The sequence below is a fragment of the Lissotriton vulgaris genome, chromosome 9 (genome assembly GCF_964263255.1).
Source record: "Lissotriton vulgaris chromosome 9, aLisVul1.2, whole genome shotgun sequence".
NCBI classification, from domain to species: Eukaryota; Metazoa; Chordata; class Amphibia; order Caudata; family Salamandridae; genus Lissotriton; species Lissotriton vulgaris.
In genome coordinates, this window is record NC_141697.1 from 582,304,668 (window position 1) to 582,327,163 (window position 22,496).

A 22,496-nucleotide genomic window follows, 5' to 3' on the forward strand; every position below is an offset into this window, starting at 1 on the left:
TTTCTCCTGCCCTCAATTTTCCCTCACGCCCTTTCTTCCTGGGGATGTAGTCTTTACTCCGCAGATTTCAACAGCTGCCACTTACCCTCTTCAGTTCTCCCCCAGGTCTTTTTCATTGAACCATTGCCCTGTTTTCTACCAACAACCACCCGCTATGTGGCCAGAAAACCCCCCATTCCCCTGCTATCTCCTTTACCTCAGAGTTGCTTATCAGAGAGACACTGTCTGGTCTGTAGTTGTCCCATGGGTGTTCATCCCACTATTCTCTGTCACACGTGCTTCCAAAGGAATACAATGATCATACATCTTCCAAAAATATTGTGCAAAGCCACTTAGCAGACAGGCAACTAAGTGTAATAAGTCATCACGTTTGCTGGGCTGTTCCTAAAGAAGAGTTTCTCTCTGGTGGTTTTCAAGGAAAACCAGAAATGAAAAGTCGAGTTTATTACATGGAAGTTTGAAGGAGATTTATTGTTAACTTAATCCATACGACCAGCCTGGACAGGCTCCCAACTGCAACTGCCGCTGGAAGAACTGCCCAACCTTAACATTCCAATTTTAACAATCTATAATATAAGAATGACTTGCAAAATACACCCCACCCTTGCTATATAAAACTTATTTACACATGTGACATTTTTCAAGATAAGAGAGAAGTATCATTCTAACTCAATAGTACACATATATGTTTTGAGTAACACACATAAATAATAAAATATAAACTTTTCAATTGAGATTCATATACACAACATCCTCTAACTTCATATTCAACCTATATCCCACGTTACGCAAAACTCCCAATGTAGACATCACACAAATTCCCTAAACCTTGAAGGTGACTTCCTTTGGCGTACACTTCTTTGCAAATCTACTCGTTTTGTCATCCTGACCTGCTCACCAGATAAAGGTGCTTATTTTTCTCAGTCTATGTTTAGTTCACCACCTGATAGAGGTGTTTCATACTAGCCAACTCATACGGTGCCACCATGTGACACACAATATTGGTTCCCATAACACGGTCTCCCGGTGAGGAGCCAATATTACAGGGCGCAGGGAAAACAAGCTGAAAACCACTGTAAATAGTGGTTTTACAGCTAGATTTCCGAGGCTTTGAACTGTTGATGTCCATTAAGGGGAGTACAAACACCCCAGGACATCGACAGCAGCCTCAGCAAGCTTTTCTTTTTTTGGGGGGGGGGGGGGGGGGGGGTGTCTGGGGGCTGGGGGGGTTCAAAAGCACCTCATAGGCTCTTCTCGATTCGAGGCCTACCCCCTTCAAGGTCCCCTCCCTCCTCACACGGTGAGATTGTTCTTCAAGTTTGCTGGTATGATGTTTGCTTGTGGTCATATCTCTTCCATATCTCCATCTCAACCTCTCCACATTTCACGACAGTCCATCTCTTGCCGTCTTCTAACACAACTGTACATTTTCCAATTCTCCACACCTGCTTTGGTGCTGACTATTTAGATGAGCCCTTTTTCACTCCAGCAAACAATCTACAACTCACATAGTCCCTTTCTTTAAATACACCACCCTTTCCCACCAGCCCTTTAGATTCACATGTTGCATGTTCCATTTGTTTCTCATGTATTTTTCTTCCTAAATCAGTCCTGACATGTCGTCCCTTGACATGGCTCATCCATCCAGGAACTCCCTTCATACACAGCTTTTGACCATTTAACAGCACAAATGGTAATTTCCCTGTTGTAGAATGTGGAGTTATCCAATAGCTCCATACATGTTTTTCAGATTTCTTCTCTCTAATCTAAGCCATGTTTCAATGACAATTGCACATTATCGCCCAACACCCTGTTAAATCTTTACACAAGACCATTTTCATATGGATGTCCAATGCCATTGTCCTACGACTCACACTACATTGCTCCAAATATCGTTCAAGCTCTTCTTACACTAACTGTGGACCTTTGTCTGTGACTATTTTCTTGGGATATCCATCCCTTCTGACGATCTCCTCACCCAACAAATGATAGCCTGGGATCTTACTTCACTAGCCAGGTTCACCTCTGGCCATTTGGAATAATAACCCATGAAGACAATAGCATACATTCTACCTGTGCTCAGCAACTCCGGTGCGCCACAAACATCCATTGGCACCTTTTGCCATGCTCTCTCTGGAAACTCAATGGGTACTACCAGTGTTTCTTTTGCTTTATGAGATTTGTCATTGCACGCTCTACTCATACACCTTCTCACAAATCTTTTCACGTCCCGATCCAGACCAGGCGTCTTCTTGCACTTTTCTTTTCATAATCAGGGACAACGCTATTCCACATTTCTAGTATCTGATTATAAATAATGGAGATATTATACCTTGGAGTTTGGGCATAAGAGAGAATATAGAAAATGATACTATTGCCAAGACGATTCATTTGCGCCAACTCCAGTCCATAAAATACTTAGATGCCTGAAAGCTTTTTTACAGATGATCATACCGCAGTTGAATATTATAATAGACTACTAACGTATATAAAACATTTCTTTTCTAATTATCGTATGCCACTGGTAGATTCACCCTGAGGAAGATTAAGCACCGAAACGCTTTGGTGATAATTATGTCTTTCAACCAGTGTTTCCCATATAACATTGGATATTAACATTTAGTTCCATTGTTATACTCCAGGACTTACCAACATATTATTGTTTTTGTCAATAATTATTTTTTGGGATTGTCTTTGTGTGGTCATACCTCATTAGAAAAACAAATATATCAATGAAATATTTCCATTGTGATTTCATTGTTGTTTATTTGTATGATATCTCAACTTAGAATGTTTGATAATAACCAAAAACCAATGAGAGAAATGGTAAAATAAATAATAAAAAAAGATATATTTTCGCATATTTTGTGTGTGTAGTATAGTTTTTGTTTGTATATCTATGATATAGTTGTAACACATATGTACGAGTAGCACTCCTGCCCAGTGCTAAGCTTTTTTTTCTAATTCAACTCAATAGGTACTACCAGTGTTTCTTTTGCTTTATGAGATTTGTCATTGCACGCCCTACTCATACACCTTCTCACAAATCTTTTCACGTCCCGATCCAAACCAGGCATCCAAAAGTCTTCTTGCACTTTTCTTTTCATAATGCACAAACTACCATGCCCCTTATGCAGCATTTTCAGTATCCTATCCTGCATTTTCAACAGCACCAACAATCTTTTACCTCCCCTCAAAATGCCTCCTTGATAAGACAACTCATGCCATATGGATTTAACCAATCACCTCCAACATATCGACACAAGATGAAGACCATCTTCGAGGCAACAACTCAAAGATATTTTGCATGACAGCATCCCTTAATAAAATGCATTTCCATTCATCTTCAGTTATAGCTTTCAAACCATCACGCTCCACAACAGCTAACATCTATTCTTCTTCCTGTTCAGTCTCAACTTGTACTGTCAACCTCAAAAGGCAGTCAGCATTGACATTACTAATTCTAGGACATACCTAGTGACAAAATACTTTTTTGTAAACGGTACAACCACTTGGCAACCTGCGGAGTTGCTTTGCTCACCCCTTTCGTGGTAAACAAGTCTACCAGGGGCTTATGATCCAACCCCAACTCACATTCAATACACACACTTAGCTTCTAGAGTGCTGCACACACCACTAACAGGCTAATGCTTTCTTCAGTATGGTTGAGTAACTGGTTTTGGCATCTTTCAAAGTTCTAGAGGCAAAGGCTACTACCTTTTTATCCCCCTTGTGGGAATGCATCAAAACTACTCCTAATCAAAACATGCTGGCATCTGTGGGCATTATAGTATGTTTTAGTGCATTAAATGTTTTGAGCTCAATAGCATTCAATTTACAATTCTTGATTTGATCAAACACACTATGGCACTCTTCTGGCCACTCAAACTTCTGACCTTTATAAATTAGCGCTCTCATTGGTTGAACTTTATCAGAAAAGTGATCATCAACTTTAGCATAGTACTCCGCTAGGCCGAAAAAAGATATCAATTGATCCTTGTCTTGAGGACTAGGTGCTTTCTGGATAGCCTCCATACGTTTAATCATTGATCTTATTCTAGACCTGGAAATGTTATGCCCCAAATATTCTACTTCTTCAACTGCAAATTTAGATTTCATAATCTCCACAGTGTGATCCCCCTCTTTCAAGATGTTAAATACCTTCCTCACCAAAATATTATTACCTTTTTTATTTTCTCCTTAAACAAATACATCATCCTGGAAAACATAAAGCCTCTAAAGGTTCAATGATGTTGTTCCAGGTCAACCTGTTTAATTCACCCCTTAAAAAATCTCTAAGAGCCAATGGTACAGTGTGCACTTTGTGCACATTTGGCGTGGCACTTTTCTTTAGATCAATTCTATACATGAATCTTTTTTGACCCTCCAAGTCACTTCCAAACCATTTAGGAAATTGGATAATCCATCCCTGAGATTCATGTTGGTCCAAAATTAAAACTTGCTCATCTGCATTGGGATTCAAAATAATTCTTAATGCTCCTTGGTCACGCTACACCAGAAGACGTTTTCCCCTTTTTCCCATTTACACTGAACCCCATGGTCTTCTTCCCTTGAAACTCAAACGTGTATCGAAATTTCATATAATAGGCAACTTTACTCTACAGTAATCTTCCTGTTTAACGGCCGCTTCTAACAGATTCTCATCATTTAACTTGCTCAATGTTTCCTCATTAATCTAAGTGTAGGAAAAACACGGATTTACCCACATTGCAATTTCTGTTCTGCACATCCTTACTATGCATTTTGGCAGATGATAGGTCTCCACGCTAACATTTGTTTTGAGCTCAGTTTCCTTAGATATATCACACGTAGCACTTAAAAAATTTTTTTTTAAAGATATACGAAGCACTTTTCACTTCCGCTCATTAAAAAACACACTATTAGGGACTTTAAGGTGGAATTCAGTTTTCTCCTACAAATGCTGGATGATGAGATAAGCTAATATGTAGGCTATTTTCTTAAAGCGTCAGTTCGGGCCCGGCGTACCATGCTTTCTGATTAAGATGTCCCTGTTGTAATTGCAGTGATTATTTATGCTGCCATAGGTTGGTTTTTATTTTTGTGTGTAATTAATTGTTTTTTATTCTTTATAACGTTGCCCGGTAAAGCCTGCCCCATTGAAACTGTAGTGCTTGTATATGTCACTTTTGTGTGTGATGTTTTATGTCATAATTTATACTTTATATGTTTTTATGTGTTCTTAATGTGTTTTTTTCATTTATGGATATTTGATTATCCGAATAAAGATATTTTTGACTGACAGAGATATATCGCATACCACCAACACATCTACTTCGTCACCTGACTCAATTCCCTTAGGCATCCTTAGTGTTTATCCTACATTCTTGCACCTCATTTACATTACCTTTGGAGTCTTATCCTTCTAATTTTACATTGTCTGAAAATTACCAAATTATACATTTTCTGGCAATTAAAACATTGCCGCAGGACAATGTCTGGAAATTGCAACATATTTTATACTTCCACGTCTATAACATGTTCTTGTTCCATTACCCAGCATATTTTTTAACCTGTCCTTTTTTTCTTGACCTTTCAGACACATGCAACATACATTGCATAGACTCTGCTTTGGTTGGTACCCGTCGCCCCTTACCTTCAATCCATCCACATAATGTGAGGTCTTTTCTTTACATTTGGCCACCATTATAGACTTTTCTATCGATGGCTCCTTAAAATCTAACAAATTCTACACCTGCTTTTTTGGATATCCCCATTGAGATACATGTAGTTGATTTAAAAATCTGGCTGGAATCCGGCCCTCCAGGACCGGTTTGGAGACCCCTGCCTTAGAGAAACATTCCCGAGAGCGAGTTAACCAGCGCGCGGATCCCGTGGTTCCTGGTGAGACACATTCTTTTTGCTGCTCAGCCCAGCAGGGAGCTGTCTATGAGTAGCAGAGTGTGAGAAAAGCAGAGGATTACTTAATACGTCGTACCTCGTTCGAATGGTACAACATGGGATGGAAGATCTGCTATCTTCATTGCAAACACAGTATTGTGCAAGGAGATTTTTACATTGGCTGTGAGGCGTGAGCTGCAATTAGTTGAACAGAGATTAGTTCTAATTGGTTGGAACTTAGAGGTTTTCAAGAAAATTGAAGCCTGTGTCCTGTGGGATAGGAGACATTCGTGACGACTTTATTTATGTTAAATTGTTATTTTATTCCTACCAGGCACCAGTAACTACTTTTGTTATATGTTTGTTTTGTAAAAAAAAAGAACCAGTGGAATATTATTTAGTTATTGCAATATTTAAATGTATTATAATGTGTTGGGCACATACATATTTTGAATTTAAGACATCATGCAATCTGGTGTAACTCGACCCACATCTCTAGCCGATCCAGGTAAATCCATCATACCATGAGAGGACTGGTGAGCAGCTTTTGAGACATACGTTAAGGCTATTTTTGGTGAAATGTTTGTCGCAAAGAGATTATTGGTATAATTGAAGCATAATCTGAGGGTATGAAAGTATTGCAAGCATTGCCACCATTCTCAGATTGTGGGGAAGGAAAGAACAATGAACATGATATGGATGAGAAGGGAGATGATGAGTTTGTGTCTGCCATGAAAGCACTAAAAGAGAACTATGGGAAGAGAATGCGTGTTTTTGTAAAAAGACCCAGGTTTTTCTCTCAGGTGCAATTGCCAGGTGAGACTATTGATCAGTATGCCGCAGGTTTGAGAACTTTAGCTTCAACATGCAAATTTGAGGAGCTCCAGAAGGAGCTCATCCGGGATTAATTAATCAACTGAACCTCTAACATGAAAATACAACAGGAAAGGCTAGGCAGGCCTCTCTTTGTTAGGTTCCCATAGTTACTCAAAGCGTGTAGTACTGTTTGGTCTGTCGTGGACCGGCTGTGTGGAGCACAGGATGATACTCCTGAGGGGGGAGGAGGGCAAGCTGCCTGGGCTCTAGAGCCACAGATTGCAGGCCAGTCCTTCAGGATAGTATGACCTTCTGTCATCTGTTTCCAGGAGGAGAGCAGACATGGCGACATGGAAATGAGGCTTATTCATTAGGCTAGCACATCTGGCTGGCACGCATCAAGGCTATAAAGGAGCCATGGGGTGCATTCCATGCAATGGCAACAGCAGGTGATCAGCCTATATTCTAAAATAACAGCAGTCTTTGACTGGTGGATATGGGCCTCACCTCTTTGGTGGCGGGCTTGTACCACTAGGAAGAAGGGGCCAGGTGAGAGTACCAATTGTCTTCTGAGAAACAAAGCGAAGAAGAGTGGAAGAGCCCAAAACCATAGATAGAACACAGTCACAGGGAAGGCTGCCATAAACATGCACCACAGCTGCATTTTTTCTGATTCTACCACGAGTTTGACCGATGTGTCTGTCTGCTTCCCACTTTTGTAGGCCTAGGGCATGGCGAGTAGCAATCACACTAGCACAAAAGAAGCAACAGGATACCATATTGTTTTGTGGAAGACATTTTGGGTCACATTTATTCATGTGAATGAGAATAAAACATGCACTAAAACCTGTGACATTAAAAAGACCTATGATATATGAATTTACAACAATCATGTTCTCAGAGCTTAGCATGAATGTTCACTTTTCAATTGCGGTATAAAATCTTACATTTGAGAAAAAGTTTATTGGTGCAAGGATTTCCTATGCTCCCTTACCAGAGGTGAGATCCCTATGTCTGAGAGCTCCAAAGACTACTTTTTAGTACCAGTCCTGGAAGGCTGTGGTACATCTTGTATTCCTGGCCCTGACTCACCACGCGGCTTACACATAGTGTAACTCGGAGAGCATAAAACCAGTCATGAAAGCAACATTTACTCAAAGAGCTCAACAGACCTGGGTAAAACTGAAAGCTAGTGGTATCTGATGCCTTCTGATATGATAATACACTTGAATCATCTCAACCAAAAGTACACCCTGCCATCCCTTTATTCAAGAGCACATTCATTTAGTCAATCAAAGAATTGGCCTTCTTCCTCAGGAAAACAATATAAAATTGGGTGAACGGTAAAAGATGAGCCAACTATTTGAGATGTTAAGCAGTCAGGCTAGTGAGTGCGAGCAAACAAGGGGGCAGCAGCAAAGAATCGGTAACCCCCCCCCACGAATGCAGGCTTTTAAACCTGTTCCACAGGCGCCCCTATCGCACAGTACAGCGTGCCAGCTCCCTATATCTAGTGAAAGCTGAACTTGCCGTCACACCGTGTAATGCTGCTTACACTTCCCCACAACCATCAAGGCACCTTTACTCGGAAAACAACCTTTACAACGCAACTTTTACAATGCACTACCCTCACAACGAAACTTTTACAACGCAACATCCATTACATCGCATACATTACAATGCAACCTTTTGCAACGCATGACACTACAATGCATACCACTACAACTCATTTCATTACAACGCAGTCATTACAATGCATACCATTACAACGCATACCATCACAACGCACAGTACCCTTACACTGTCCAACACTTACCCTACTGTTGCACCCCCTGGAGTTAGAATAGTAATTTTTACCCCTACACTATCCAACACTTACCCTACTGTTGCACCCCCCCTGGAGTTAGAATATTAATTTTTACCCCTACACTATCCAATACTTACCATACATGCAATGTAATGGTATGCGTTGTAATGGTATGCGTTGTAATGGAATGCATTGTAAAGGTTGTTTTTTAAAATTGGTTGTAATGGCATGCGTTGTAATGGAATGCGTTGTAATGGATGTTGCGTTGTAAAAAATGTGTTGTAAAGGTATGCGTTGTAAAAGTATGCGTTGTAACGTCATACATCCCTTTACTCAGCTGGACTCTTACTAGCACACATCCCACACATTCGCAGAAGCAGAACAGGAGGTCCAGTCTTCTCTTACATCGCCCTCAAAGCATGGAATAACCTCCCTCATCACACCAGAGCCTCCTCCTCTCTTCTTGAATTCCACAAGAAGCTGAAGCTGTGGCTCTTCAAATAATTCCTCTCCTCACCCTGGGGCTAGTCTCACACACATGCTCAGTGATAACATACCCTCACGGATGTAGCATGCTTTACAAATACACTTAACATAATACCCGAAAACCCCTAGCCGGAAGTACCCTCCATTGCTCCCACGACATTGCCTGCTCCACCGACCCTAGTCGTGCTCCTCTCCATTCTGGGACGAACTGTCTGCACTGGCCCCGGAAAGAGTGAGTAGTGATGAACCCTCTGGGCAGGTCATCCCACCGTGCACACTCCCCGTGAGTGAGCCCGTTCCCAAGTGCCACCTCTGCTCTCAGCTGTGCCCCCGACCGCCGGAACCTCTTGGATTGCGGTTCTCCTGTGACTCCTGTTACCAGCTTGCTCTCCCCTGCTTTCACCGCTTTTTTAGCTCTTGTAACCTGCTTTGCCTCCTTGTACCTGCTTGCTCTCCCCTATTGTGTGCAGCGCTTTTTCGCCGTTTTTTCTCTAGCCCCCTGTGTTTCCCTCGGCCGCTGTTCCCCCTCATTGGACGCCCAGCCCCTGCCGCGTTTCCCGCCACCTCCCCGCCGCTGCCCCCCTGCGGCCCCGCCCCCTTCCCTCGCTCGCCCTCCCCATTCGCCACCCCGCTCCCGCCTCCCAGCTGACCCGCCCTCGCTCAGCCCCCCCCACTCTCCACATATGGCAGAGTGGCAAACGCGCAGCGTTGACGTGCAGCGGGCGCGCCCCAAGCGCGCCGAAGGTGCGCCAAAGGTAAGCCCATCTGTGCCTGGACTGCGCCCAGTGCCAGGACCCCTGGCCCCCGCCGTCACCAGCCCACCCGCCGGACCTACGACGCCACCGAACTCAACGCCCTCAACGCCGGCCGACTCCCGGGCTGTTACCAAGCCAACCCGAGACGCACCCACGGACCCTTCTGCTGCAACGCCTGCAAGTTCACCTGCATCCGGACCTGCACCACTCCAGCAGTGCTCAAGACCTCGACGAGCAACAGCAGCAACCACCTGAAGTGCATCCTGCTCAACACCCGCTCCGTCCACAGACACGCCGTCGAGCTCTGGAACCTGCTCGACACCACAGCCCCAGACGTCGCCTTCCTCACAGAAATCTGGATGAACGCCTCTTCAGCACCCGACATCGCCATCGCCATCCCAGACGGCTACAAGATCATCCGGAGGGACTGCATCAACCACACCGGAGGAGGCATCGCCATCGTCCACAGGAACACCATCCGCATCACGACCAACACCGACGACACCCTCGCAACCGCCGAGCACCTGCACTTTCAGGTCCACATCAACTCCAAGACCACCCTCAGAGGCACCCTCATCTACAGACCCCCGGGACAACGCACACAATTCAGCGAAGACATCGCAGACTTCATCAGCCCGCACGCCCTCTGCTCCGCTGACTACATCCTCCTCGGGGACCTCAACTTCCACATGGAGAACAACAACGACCGCAACACCACCACCCTGCTGGACAACCTCGCCAACCTGGGACTCAAGCAACTGGTGACCACCCCCACCCACTACGCCGGACACACACTCAACCCTGTCTTCTCATCCAGCAAGGACATCACCTTCAGCCACGCCACCGGACTCCACTGGACTGACCACAGCTGCGTCCACTTCAGCTTCGCAAGGACCACGATCCACCACCATCAGCAACAGGCTGCACGCAGGAGCTGGAACAAGATCACAGCCGACCAGCTCGCGTCCTCCCTGAGCATGAACCCTCCCACCAGCACAACGAACCCTAGCCAGGCGGACACCAACCTCACGAAGTGGATCAGCGACTGCGCAGACGAGCTCGCCCCCCTGAGGACCCCGCTCAGCAGACCCGGTAGCAAGAAAGCCCCATGGTTCACCGACGAACTCAAGAGCTCCAAGAAGAACTGCCGAGCCCTCGAGAGAACCTGGCGCAGAGACCCAACACCGGACAACATGACTGCCCTCAAGCTCGCCACCCGAAAACACCACCAACTCATCCGCGCCACCAAGAAAACTGCATTCAAGGAACAACTGGACAACAAGCACACAACAGCAAAGAACTCTTCAACATCGTCAAAGAGCTCTCCAACCCCAACGCCGGAAACAACAACATCACCCCTTCGCAAGACCTCTGCAACTCCCTCGCCTCCTACTTCCACAACAAGATCGCGGACATACACAACAGCTTCAGCACTCAACCGACGAACACCACGACCGAACCACCGCCCCCCAACATCCACCCTCCGCGCCTGGACTCCGATCAGCACCGAAGACACCGTCCGCACGATGAACTCCATCCACTCCGGATCTCCGACCGACCCCTGCCCTCACCACTGTGAGAAGTTGGCCTGATATGCAGTGCTCACTATTGTAGTGATCACTATGTATCAGTGCAAACGACCCTTATGGTGATTGGTTGTAAGTCAACCTTAGACCAGCTATCCTAGTAGCGTGGATACGAGCAGTCTTCGGGCTAAACTCTAGAGGGCGTGTTAAGCCAGCTGTTATACCATCACATATACCCCTTGAACACCAAGTGAAAGGACACCACACAAGTGTTATGAAAATAAACAGTGTATTTATTAGAATCACAACAGCCCTGTACTCTTTATGAGGACAGGGTACTAAGCACACAACAAAACTCTTATGAAAATACTTCAAGTTGCACAATTTACACAAATGCCCGAGGGGCATGAAAAACCATATACTATGGAAGTGGAATGCAAAATTACTAGCAGGTAAGTACTGTACTAATAGGCTTTGGAATTGCTAGGACTACGTTACTGAACCTTCAGATTACTAGTAGGAGGCCTAGGGGACTCGGGTGCAGAGTGTGCACTCTCACGCGGGATGCGGGACAAAGTCTATGGGAGCTAGTAAAGACAAAGTTAGTGTTCTCGGGCGAACCCGATAAGGTAGATCGAAAACGACAGTGGATCCTGACCCTTGGATAGTGAGGCTATGCTGGGGCACCGAAATGCCGAGTTTACCTAGCCCAGGGGCTGCAGCTGCATATGTCTCAAAAGACGTCGGGAATCCTCGTAGACGAACCAGGAGCCTGAAGAAAGAAGTTGCTGGCAGGCGACCAGTGAAGATAGTTCGAGTTGATCCAAGCCTGGATCGAAGATGGATGACACCTGAAAGCAGAGGGGACCAAGTTCGTGACTACTAGCCAGTAGTCAGGTGGCACCAGGAGGGCACCGGATGGTAGTCACCTCGACTAGGTGAGTGGGCGACGCTGTGCTCTGCAGATCTCACGGACCAGGAGGCGTTATCGGCGACCAGGATGGAGGTGCGAGCTGTCCCACGATGGATGATGCTGTCGACGTCGCTGGACCCAGGATTGGGGCAACAAGTCTTGGCAAATTCAAGCCCACGCGGTGGACTCAAAATGGCGTCTGGAGTGGACCAGGAGGGTCCGGGGTGCTCCTCTTTTGGAAGGGAGCAAGGGCCAGTCTGGAGCAACCAGACCAGCAGCAATGATGTCGTCGGGCGTCGTTAAGAAGGCCACAAGCCAGCGGGCTAGTAGCCAAACAACGCGGGAGCAGCAAAAAGCAGAAGGGCCCCACGCAGATCGTGGAGATGCTGGGAGGCTGGACTTCGGTGCTGGAGCTGCTCAGGGTCGGGGCTTCTCGGACCCCAAAGCACTCACCAGAGGATCCCTCGACGGTCGTGCTGGATAGAAGTCGTGCAGTTCTGATGATGGCCGGTCCCTCGAGGTCTCGTCGCACCCACGGTTCTCAGCTTAGCTGTAGAGGTAGGTAGAGGTCAGAGGTGCCAGGGAAGCCGGGTCTCGTTGTGCTGGTCAGTCGGATTCCTGAGGAAGGACGTGCAGCAAACCGCAGAGTTCTTAGATGGTGCCTGCGGATGCAGGGTGACTACTCCTTAGTCACAAGGGGGAAATCTTGAGAAGAAGTCTTGATTTCCTTTCGAAGAAAGTAGTTTCAAGATTCAAAGATGATCTAATTTGGAAGGGTCCCCGCTCCTGCCTTTATCCTAAAGAAAGGGGTGGGTACGCGACTAGGTCCTGCCCTAGGGGTGGGACCAGGAAGGGGGGTGGTTACACCCCTCTCCCATGCCGGACTTTCCCCAGGCCAGGGGCTGGTGTGCCCCTGGAACTGGTTCTAGCCGGCAGATGCGTAGTGAGCACCGGGGTGCCACTCAGCAGTCACCTTCCTGTAAAGCCCTGCCTACCCAGGATACACAAAACCCTGTCTGGGATGGTGCTAGCACCGCCCCTGACAGGAAACCCTTTGTCCAAGCTCTCCTCGCTGGAAGGACTCCCAGCAGCAGGAGGTCAGACTCGTGTCTGTGGTGGCAGCATCCATTTTGTGGAGCTGAGGCTTCGTTTCACTTTAACCGGGGTTCACAGTTACATACATGTCGTGTTCCTCTAGAAGGGTGGAATGCTAACCCCGTCGCCAGAATTGGCGAGGGGTTAGTATTCCAATTCGTATGACACCTTACTCGACATGTTTTGATAAAGCAATACCAAAGATAGCATTTAACCGCGAGGATTATAATGCACTTAAGAGTATATGGTATGCGTTATCATGGAACAGCTATTAGGACTTGGTTCCGCAAGCTGCAAACGGGCTCAGCTCATGCCAGAGCACCATTTCACACGATTCCAAGCACTCTGCCTTCAGGATTGTCAAGGCCTGCCATAGGAGTGACTGATAGGAATCTGTGTGTCCATTTTTAGGGTTAGATATAGGTATACTATATCTAAAGCAAAGGGTGAGTACACCACCTTGCCCCAGCTGTTGTGCAGCCAGTTGTGTCAGATTTAGATGGCCATCCAGGGGTGGCATAATACATGCTTCAGCCCCTGGTAGGCCCTGGGTACACCTATGCCCTGAGTTACAGGGTCTGATAAGGTGGCCCAGTACCAATTGGAAATGTACCTAAGGTACAGGGAATCCATTTTAGAGAGAGAGCAGTAGGCCTGGGGTCCTGATTGGCAGGGCCCCAGGTCAACTAAGTCGGAAAACCAGCAAAACACCAGGCAAAAAAGTTGGGGGAAACCATAGTCAGGTATCCACCTTCCTACACAACCCCCCCCCCCCCCCAAACGAAAGGAGATAAGGCTATCCTTGACCAGGTAAGCCTATATTGCCTGAGTGGCCATATGAGGTGGTACATGCACTGACATGGTTACCCCCTGTATCATGGTCCACTAAGCAATCCCTCACCCTAAGGGTATCCGAGGGTCTCCACCATAGGGAATCACTACCTGTGGTGTGCTTTGGCAAAGTAAAAGGCTGGCGTGGGAATGGAGTACTGAAGTGAGACTCCACTACTGTTGGGCTTAACTTCCTCCAATCACTATCCACCATGTGTGCCTTTCTTTCCAGTACTGAGTTGCTATGAGCTCTCAGGGTCAACCTCTGGCTACCTAAAGCTGGAGGCTGAGTCCCTCTGTTTGGCTTACTGGAGGGACAGGTCAGGGTTGGGGTTTTTAGGCCCCAGGTCTGGCTGTGCCCAACAGTGTCCAGCTGTGGGAGTTCCCTAACTAAGTTTAAGGGGGATCCCTCAGGAGTGTGTTTTATTTTCACTTGTCTAGGACTACTAGCTTCAGTGATCCTAATCTGTTGATTGGGAAGTTCTTTTGGACAGGGGGCCTTTTGGGGTCCAACACTGGCCTCCCTGACCTCTACAGCCCTGGGCTGATGGAGGCAGGGTTGAGAGGGGCAGGCTACCTGCTCCAGACTGGGTCCCACCTGGGAAGGGTCCACTGCCATCAGGGGCTCTGCCAGGCTAGGCCTGGCTACCTCTGGGGCAGTTCCTTCACCAGGGGTAGAGTCAGTTCCCTGAGGAGGCTGGCTCTCACCTAGTGTCTGGGAGGGGGAAGACTTTTCTTCCTCCTCAATGCTCTCAGTTTGAGTGGAGTGATCCATTGTTTCAGGCTTCACAACACTATTATCTGTCTGAGTTTGAGCTGTGGCCATCACAACTCCACCAACCTTTTCAGGAGGGGACTCAGTTTGGGTTTGGGCTGTGACCATCACAGCCTTGCCAATCTGTTCAGGAAAGGCATCTTTCTGGGATATGGCTGTGACTGGCACAGCCCTCCTGACCTGTTCAGGGAGGACATCTGGGACTGGGGCTGTGGCTATCACTGCCCCACTAACCTTACCATGGAGGTTTACCATTTTAAAATGGGTTTCTTGCTACCTCAGCCCAGGCTGAGGTCTCTAAATCATTCCCCAGTAGGCAATCTACAGGCAAGTTTGGTGACACTGCCACTCTCTTGTGACCAGTGACACCTCCCCAGCTGAGATTTACCACTGCTATGGGATGATCTCTCTGCACTCCATCAATGTTCACTACCTGGTATGTGGCACCAGGCATAAGTTGCCTTGAGGGGACTAGGCTCTCAGCCACCATGGTGATGCTAGCCCCTGTGTCTCTGTAGGCCTCAACTTTTGAACCATTGATGAGGGGCTCCTGTCTGTACCTGCCCAAAGTGTTGGGACAGGCTGTGAAGTTGGCAAACCCCATGCCAGTCTCACAGACAAGAGTATCTAAGTCAGGGGAACTGGTTAGGCCAGAGTCCCCAGGCACTCCCAAAGAAAATGCACCCAGATTCTTGGGGGCACTCCCAACACCTGGGGGATTACTACTAGTAGTAACAGGAGGCTGAGAAGCTTTATTTGGGGGTATGTTCTCCTTATTGTTGTTGGCCTTGGGACAACTGTTGTCACTTTTGTAATGGCCTACCTGTTTGCAGGTATGACAATAAGGTTTCTTTTGGGTTTTGGGAGAAGTTTGGGACCCACCCTTTTCGGCGGAATTTTGGGGCCCTGTGGTTTGATCAGAAGATTTATTCCCACCCTTCTCTTGAGGCTTGGTTGGTTCCTTCTTTTGGTCACCACCCTGGTTCTTAGGCCTGACCCTGGTTCTGACCCATTTGTCTGCCCTCTTACCCAATTCTTGTGGAGAGGTCAGATCAGAGTCTACCAGGTGTTGGTGTAATAACTGGTTCTGACAATTACTTAAGATTTGCTCTCTCATAATTAGATTGTACAATCCTTTAAAATCAGTAACCTTACTTCCCAGTAGCCAGCCTTCAAAAGCCTTAGTGGCACAATCAACAAAGTCAGTCCAATCCTGAGACTGAGTTTTCTGGGTATCTCTGAACATCAACCTGTACTGTTCAGTGGTTAAACCAAACCCTTCAACCAGTGTATTCTTCAGGACTTGGTAATTGTTAGCATCCTCAGCTCTAGTAGTGAGGAGCTTATCTCTACTTTTGCCTTCAAAGGAGAGCCACAAGATAGCTGCCCACTGACTCTGGGGGACACACTGTACAGTGCAAGCCCTCTCCAAAGCAGTCATCCATTTGTGGATATCATCCCCTTGTTTAAAGGGGGGCACTATCTTACTCAGGTGTCTAGTGTCTAAACTCCTGTCTTTTTCTCTTGGGAGAATGCTGCCACCAGTGGGGTCTGCCCCACACAATTTCTGCTCTCTAGCAAAGGCAAGTCTCTCTTTGGCCAGGGCAAGTTCTTCCCTTTCAATCCTCAGACTGACTTCCCTTACCTTGGCTTCATACACTCTCCTCTGAGGGGGTGTCATCCCTCTGTGAGAAGAGGCCTGAGAGCCATTGGTTTGAATGGATCTGTTAGAGCCTCTGGACAGAGACCTAACTCGTTCACCCCCAATGTTAAGTCTGCCTGAGAGTGGCCCTGGGGGTCCCCCAAATCCAATCTCATGCCTACTTAAGTTGGACCTGGAGAGTCTCTTGACTTCTACCTGTCCCTTGTCTGCCTCCTCCCCAGACAACTCATCCTCATCCTCATCCCCAGCATCATCTGCCTCCTGGAGGGGATGGTCATGGTTATCAAAGGGACCCTGTAAGGGGGGCATATCCCCATCTGGATGAGAAGGGTCTGTGTTACCAGCCCTCCTAGCATCACAAGTCTCTAAGAGACCAATCAGAAAAGGAATGGTAGGGTTTGCACCCTGTTTTAGCTTCCTGGATGTACAGATTTGTCTCATCTCCTGGAAGCTAAGTGCTGCATATCTGGACATGACCTGTGGAGGGTCAACTGACACAAGGGGAGACTCAGAGTTTCCTCCTTTGTCTGACATGCTGCTTCTAGTGTGGTGTAAGTGATGCACCTACCTACACTATATGTTTGCCTACTGATCCCTTGCTAAGAGTTGTAGCCAAGGTGTGCTAAGCCTTGAGGAGCTACAACAGCTGGTTCAGTAGAACTCAGAGTATTCTAAGCTAAGTTATATGTACCTGGAGTACTTATGTGATCTTTCACAAGATATTCTTAGGATACGTGTGGTAAAACAACAGCAAGCTCAAATCCCAACCGCTGCTCACCAATGTGAGAAGTTGGCCTGATATGCAGTGCTCACTATTCTAGTGATCACTATGTATCAGTCCAAACGACCCTTATGGTGATTGGTTGTAAGTCAACCTTAGACCAGCTATCCTAGTAGCGTGGATACGAGCAGTCTTCGGGCTAAACTCCAGAGGGCGTGTTAAGCCAGCTGTTATACCATCACATATACCCCTTGAACACCAAGTGAAAGGACACCACACAAGTGTTATGAAAATAAACAGTGTATTTATTAGAATCACAACAGCCCTGTACTCTTTATGAGGACAGAGTACTAAGCACACAACAAAACTCTTATGAAAATACTTCAAGTTGCACAATTTACACAAATGCCCGAGGGGCACGAAAAACCATATACTATGGAAGTGGAATGCGAAATTACTAGCAGGTAAGTACTGTACTAATAGGCTTTGGAATCTCTAGGACTACGTTACTGAACCTTCAGATTACTAGTAGGAGGCCTAGGGGACTCGGGTGCAGAGTGTGCACTCTCACGCGGGATGCGGGACAAAGTCTATGGGAGCTAGTAAAGACAAAGTTAGTGTTCTCGGGCGAACCCGATAAGGTAGATCGAAAACGACAGTGGATCCTGACCCTTGGATAGTGAGGCTATGCTGGAGCACCGAAATGCCGAGTTTACCTAGCCCAGGGGCTGCAGCTGCATATGTCTCAAAAGACGTCGGGAATCCTCGTAGACGAACCAGGAGCCTGAAGAAAGAAGTTGCTGGCAGGCGACCAGTGAAGATAGTTCGAGTTGATCCAAGCCTGGATCGAAGATGGATGACACCTGAAAGCAGAGGGGACCAAGTTCGTGACTACTAGCCAGTAGTCAGGTGGCACCAGGAGGGCACCGGATGGTAGTCACCTCGACTAGGTGAGTGGGCGACGCTGTGCTCTGCAGATCTCACGGACCAGGAGGCGTTGTCGGCGACCAGGATGGAGGTGCGAGCTGTCCCACGATGGATGATGCTGTCGACGTCGCTGGACCCAGGATTGGGGCAACAAGTCTTGGCAAATTCAAGCCCACGCAGTGGATTCAAAATGGCGTCTGGAGTGGACCAGGAGGGTCCGGGGTGCTCCTCTTTTGGAAGGGAGCAAGGGCCAGTCTGGAGCAACCAGACCAGCAGCAGTGATGTCGTCGGGCGTCGTTAAGAAGGCCACAAGCCAGCGGGCTAGTAGCCAAACAACGCGGGGAGCAGCAAAAAGCAGAAGGGCCCCACGCAGATCGTGGAGATGCTGGGAGGCTGGACTTCGGTGCTGGAGCTGCTCAGGGTCGGGGCTTCTCGGACCCCAAAGCACTCACCAGAGGATCCCTCGGCGGTCGTGCTGGATAGAAGTGGTGCAGTTCTGATGATGGCCGGTCCCTCGAGGTCTCGTCGCACCTACGGTTCTCAGCTTAGCTGTAGAGGTAGGTAGAGGTCAGAGGTGCCAGGGAAGCCGGGTCTCGTCGTGCTGGTCGGTCGGATTCCTGAGGAAGGACGTGCAGCAAACCGCAGAGTTCTTAGATGGTGCCTGCGGATGCAGGGTGACTACTCCTTAGTCACAAGGGAGAAATCTTGAGAAGAAGTCTTGATTTCCTTTCGAAGAAAGTTGTTTCAGGATTCAAAGATGATCTAATTTGGAAGGGACCCCGCTCCTGCCTTTATCCTAAAGAAAGGGGTGGGTACGCGACTAGGTCCTGCCCTAGGGGTGGGACCAGGAAGGGGGGTGGTTACACCCCTCTCCCATGCCGGACTTTCCCCAGGCCAGGGGCTGGTGTGCCCCTGGAACTGGTTCTAGCCGGCAGATGCGTAGTGAGCACCGGGGTGCCACTCAGCAGTCACCTTCCTGTAAAGCCCTGCCTACCCAGGATACACAAAACCCTGTCTGGGATGGTGCTAGCACCGCCCGACAGGAAACCCCTTGTCCAAGCTCTCCTCGCTGGAAGGACTCCCAGCAGCAGGAGGTCAGACTCGTGTCTGTGGTGGCAGCATCCATTTTGTGGAGCTGAGGCTTCGTTTAACTTTAACCGGGGTTCACAGTTACATACATGTCGTGTCCCTCTAGAAGGGTGGAATGCTAACCTCGTCGCCAGAATTGGCGTGGGGTTAGTATTCCAATTCGTATGACACCTTACTCGACATGTTTTGATAAAGCAATACCAAAGATAGCATTTAACCGCGAGGATTATAATGCACTTAAGAGTATATGGTATGCGTTATCATGGAACAGCTATTAGCACTTGGTTCCGCAAGCTGCAAACGGGCTCAGCTCATGCCAGAGCACCATTTCACACGATTCCAAGCACTCTGCCTTCAGGATTGTCAAGGCCTGCCATAGGAGTGACTGATAGGAATCTGTGTGTCCATTTTTAGGGTTAGATATAGGTATACTATATCTAAAGCAAAGGGTGAGTACACCACCTTGCCCCAGCTGTTGTGCAGCCAGTTGTGTCAGATTTAGATGGCCATCCAGAGGTGGCATAATACATGCTTCAGCCCCTGGTAGGCCCTGGGTACACCTATGCCCTGAGTTACAGGGTCTGATAAGGTGGCCCAGTACCAATTGGAAATGTACCTAAGGTACAGGGAATCCATTTTAGAGAGAGAGCAGTAGGCCTGGGGTCCTGATTGGCAGGGCCCCAGGTCAACTAAGTCGGAAAACCAGCAAAACACCAGGCAAAAAAGTTGGGGGAAACCATAGTCAGGTATCCACCTTCCTACAACCACGTCTTCAACAAGGCCGACGCTGACATCGCACCCCACCTGCGGGACATCATCAACACCTCCTTCGACACCGCTACCTTCCCGGAGAGCTGGAAGCATGCCGAACTCAGCGCTCTACTCAAGAAGCCATCGGCTGACCCCACCGACCTCAAAAACTACCGCCCCTTCTCGCTGCTCCCGTTTCCTGCAAAAGTCATCGAGAAGACCGTCAACAAGCAGCTGGCCGCCTTCCTCGAGACGAACGGATCCCTCGACCCCTCGCAGTCTGGCTTCCGGGCCAACCACAGCACCGAGACCGCCCAGATCGCAGTCACCGATGACATCCGAGCGCTGCTCGACAACGGAGAAACAGCGGCCCTCAACCTCCTCGACCTCTCTGCGGCCTTCGACACTGTCTGCCACCGTACCCTAGTACAACCCCTCAGCAACGTCGGAGTCCAGGAGAAGGCACTGGAGTGGATCATCTCCTTCCTCGCCGGAAGGACACAGAGAGTCCGCCTCCCTCCGTTCAGATCTGAAGCCACCGAAGTCATCTGCGGCGTCCCTCAAGGCTCCTCGCTCAGTCCAACCCTCTTCAACATCTACATGAGCCCCCTCGCAGACATCGCACGCCAGCACAACCTCAACATCATCTCCTACGCCGACCACACCCAGCTGATCCTCTCCCTTACCAACGACCCCGCCACGGCCAGAGCCAACCTTCACGAAGGGATGAAAGAAGTAGCCGAATGGATGAAGAACAGCCGCCTGAAACTGAACTCAGATAAGACGGAAGTCCTCATCCTGGGATCCTCACCCGCCGCTTGGGACGACTCCTGGTGGCCCCCCGCCCTAGGCAGCGCACCCAAACCAACAGACCACGCACGCAACCTGGGCTTCATCCTGGACTCCTCCCTCTCCATGACCAGACAAGTCAACGCCGTCTCCTCGTCGTGCTTCAACATCCTGCGCATGCTACGTAAGATCTTCCGGTGGATCCCCACCGAGACCAGGAAGACGGTCACCCAGGCCCTCGTCACCAGCCGTCTGGACTACGGCAACACCCTCTACGCCGGAACCACCGCCAAACTCCAGAAGAGACTCCAGCGGATCCAGAACGCCTCAGCACGACTCATCCTGGACATCCCCCGTCGCAGCCACATCTCCGGACACCTGAGAGACCTGCACTGGCTCCCGGTCAACAAGAGAATTACCTTCCGTCTCCTCACCCACGCACACAAAGCCCTACACAGCCAAGGCCCAGGATACCTCAACAGCCGCGTCAACTTCTACGCTCCCAAACGCCAGCTTCGATCGACCAGCCACGCCCTCGCCACAGTCCCCCGCATCCGTAGAGCCACCACAGGGGAGCGGTCCTTCTTCTACCTCGCCGCCAAGACATGGAACTCCCTCCCCACCCACCTCCTCCTGACCCAGGACCACCTCGCCTTCATGAAGCAACTCAAGACCTGGTTGTTCGAGCAGTAGCAGATCCCCCTCCCCCAGCGCCTTGAGACCCTCTGGGTAAGTAGTGCGCTATATAAATGCGATGATTGATTGATTGATTGATTGATTGATGAACAATGCAATTTTTTTTTAAAAACGTATCAGATTAAAATGCTCTTCATAGCTCCATTGCTCCTTTAGGGGATTGTAATTTTCGTAAAGGACAAAGGCCATACCATGCTGCTTTTCATCTCTTTTGTAGACATCTTTCGACGTAACCATTGGAGTGGTGGGTGCTACTTCTGGGCCACCTGAGTATTCATGGCCTGATATAGAATTTGGCGGGCGGTTAACTCACGATATCCCGTCTGTCTTATTACATCAGCTATAGAATATAGTGCACTTGGAATAACACCAACAGGATATCCATCAAAACTCGTAAATCAAACTCTAAATAAAGCCCTCAGTCTGGTGTGCAGAATAATTGTTTTGTATTTACCGTAAGGGAAGTACCACCCGCCAGCTATTGGCACAGTCCTGATCTGTAACTGGCACGGTTGGTGAATGGGTGACCGATCCAGAGTGACTGAAAGGTGACTCTCCTGTTGACTGTACATCAGGCAAGAATGCCATTATCTACTTTTTCTATTCAATCAATGAAGTTTGCTACTAGTGAGTTATTGAAATATGTAATTCAATTTGTTCCTGAAGAAGGCTGCCAAAACACAGAATGATCTAGGTGAAAAGTTACGGATAAGAATTATGTTACAATTTGACCTTTGGTGAAACATTGAGGATGGGACTCCATACTATTTGTCCAAAGGGTTCAAACACAATTAGGTGTTCTGACTGTGTTGGTTTGATGTAGACAGTTTTGAAAGTTGGATATTGGTTTCTTGGTATTGGAACATTATCTGCATATATGTGTGCCTTTTTATACTACATGAATTAGCAATATTGTTTCTTATAATAATGATGATTTAGAATAATGAATAAGGCTGTTATATCCGTAAATTAGCCAT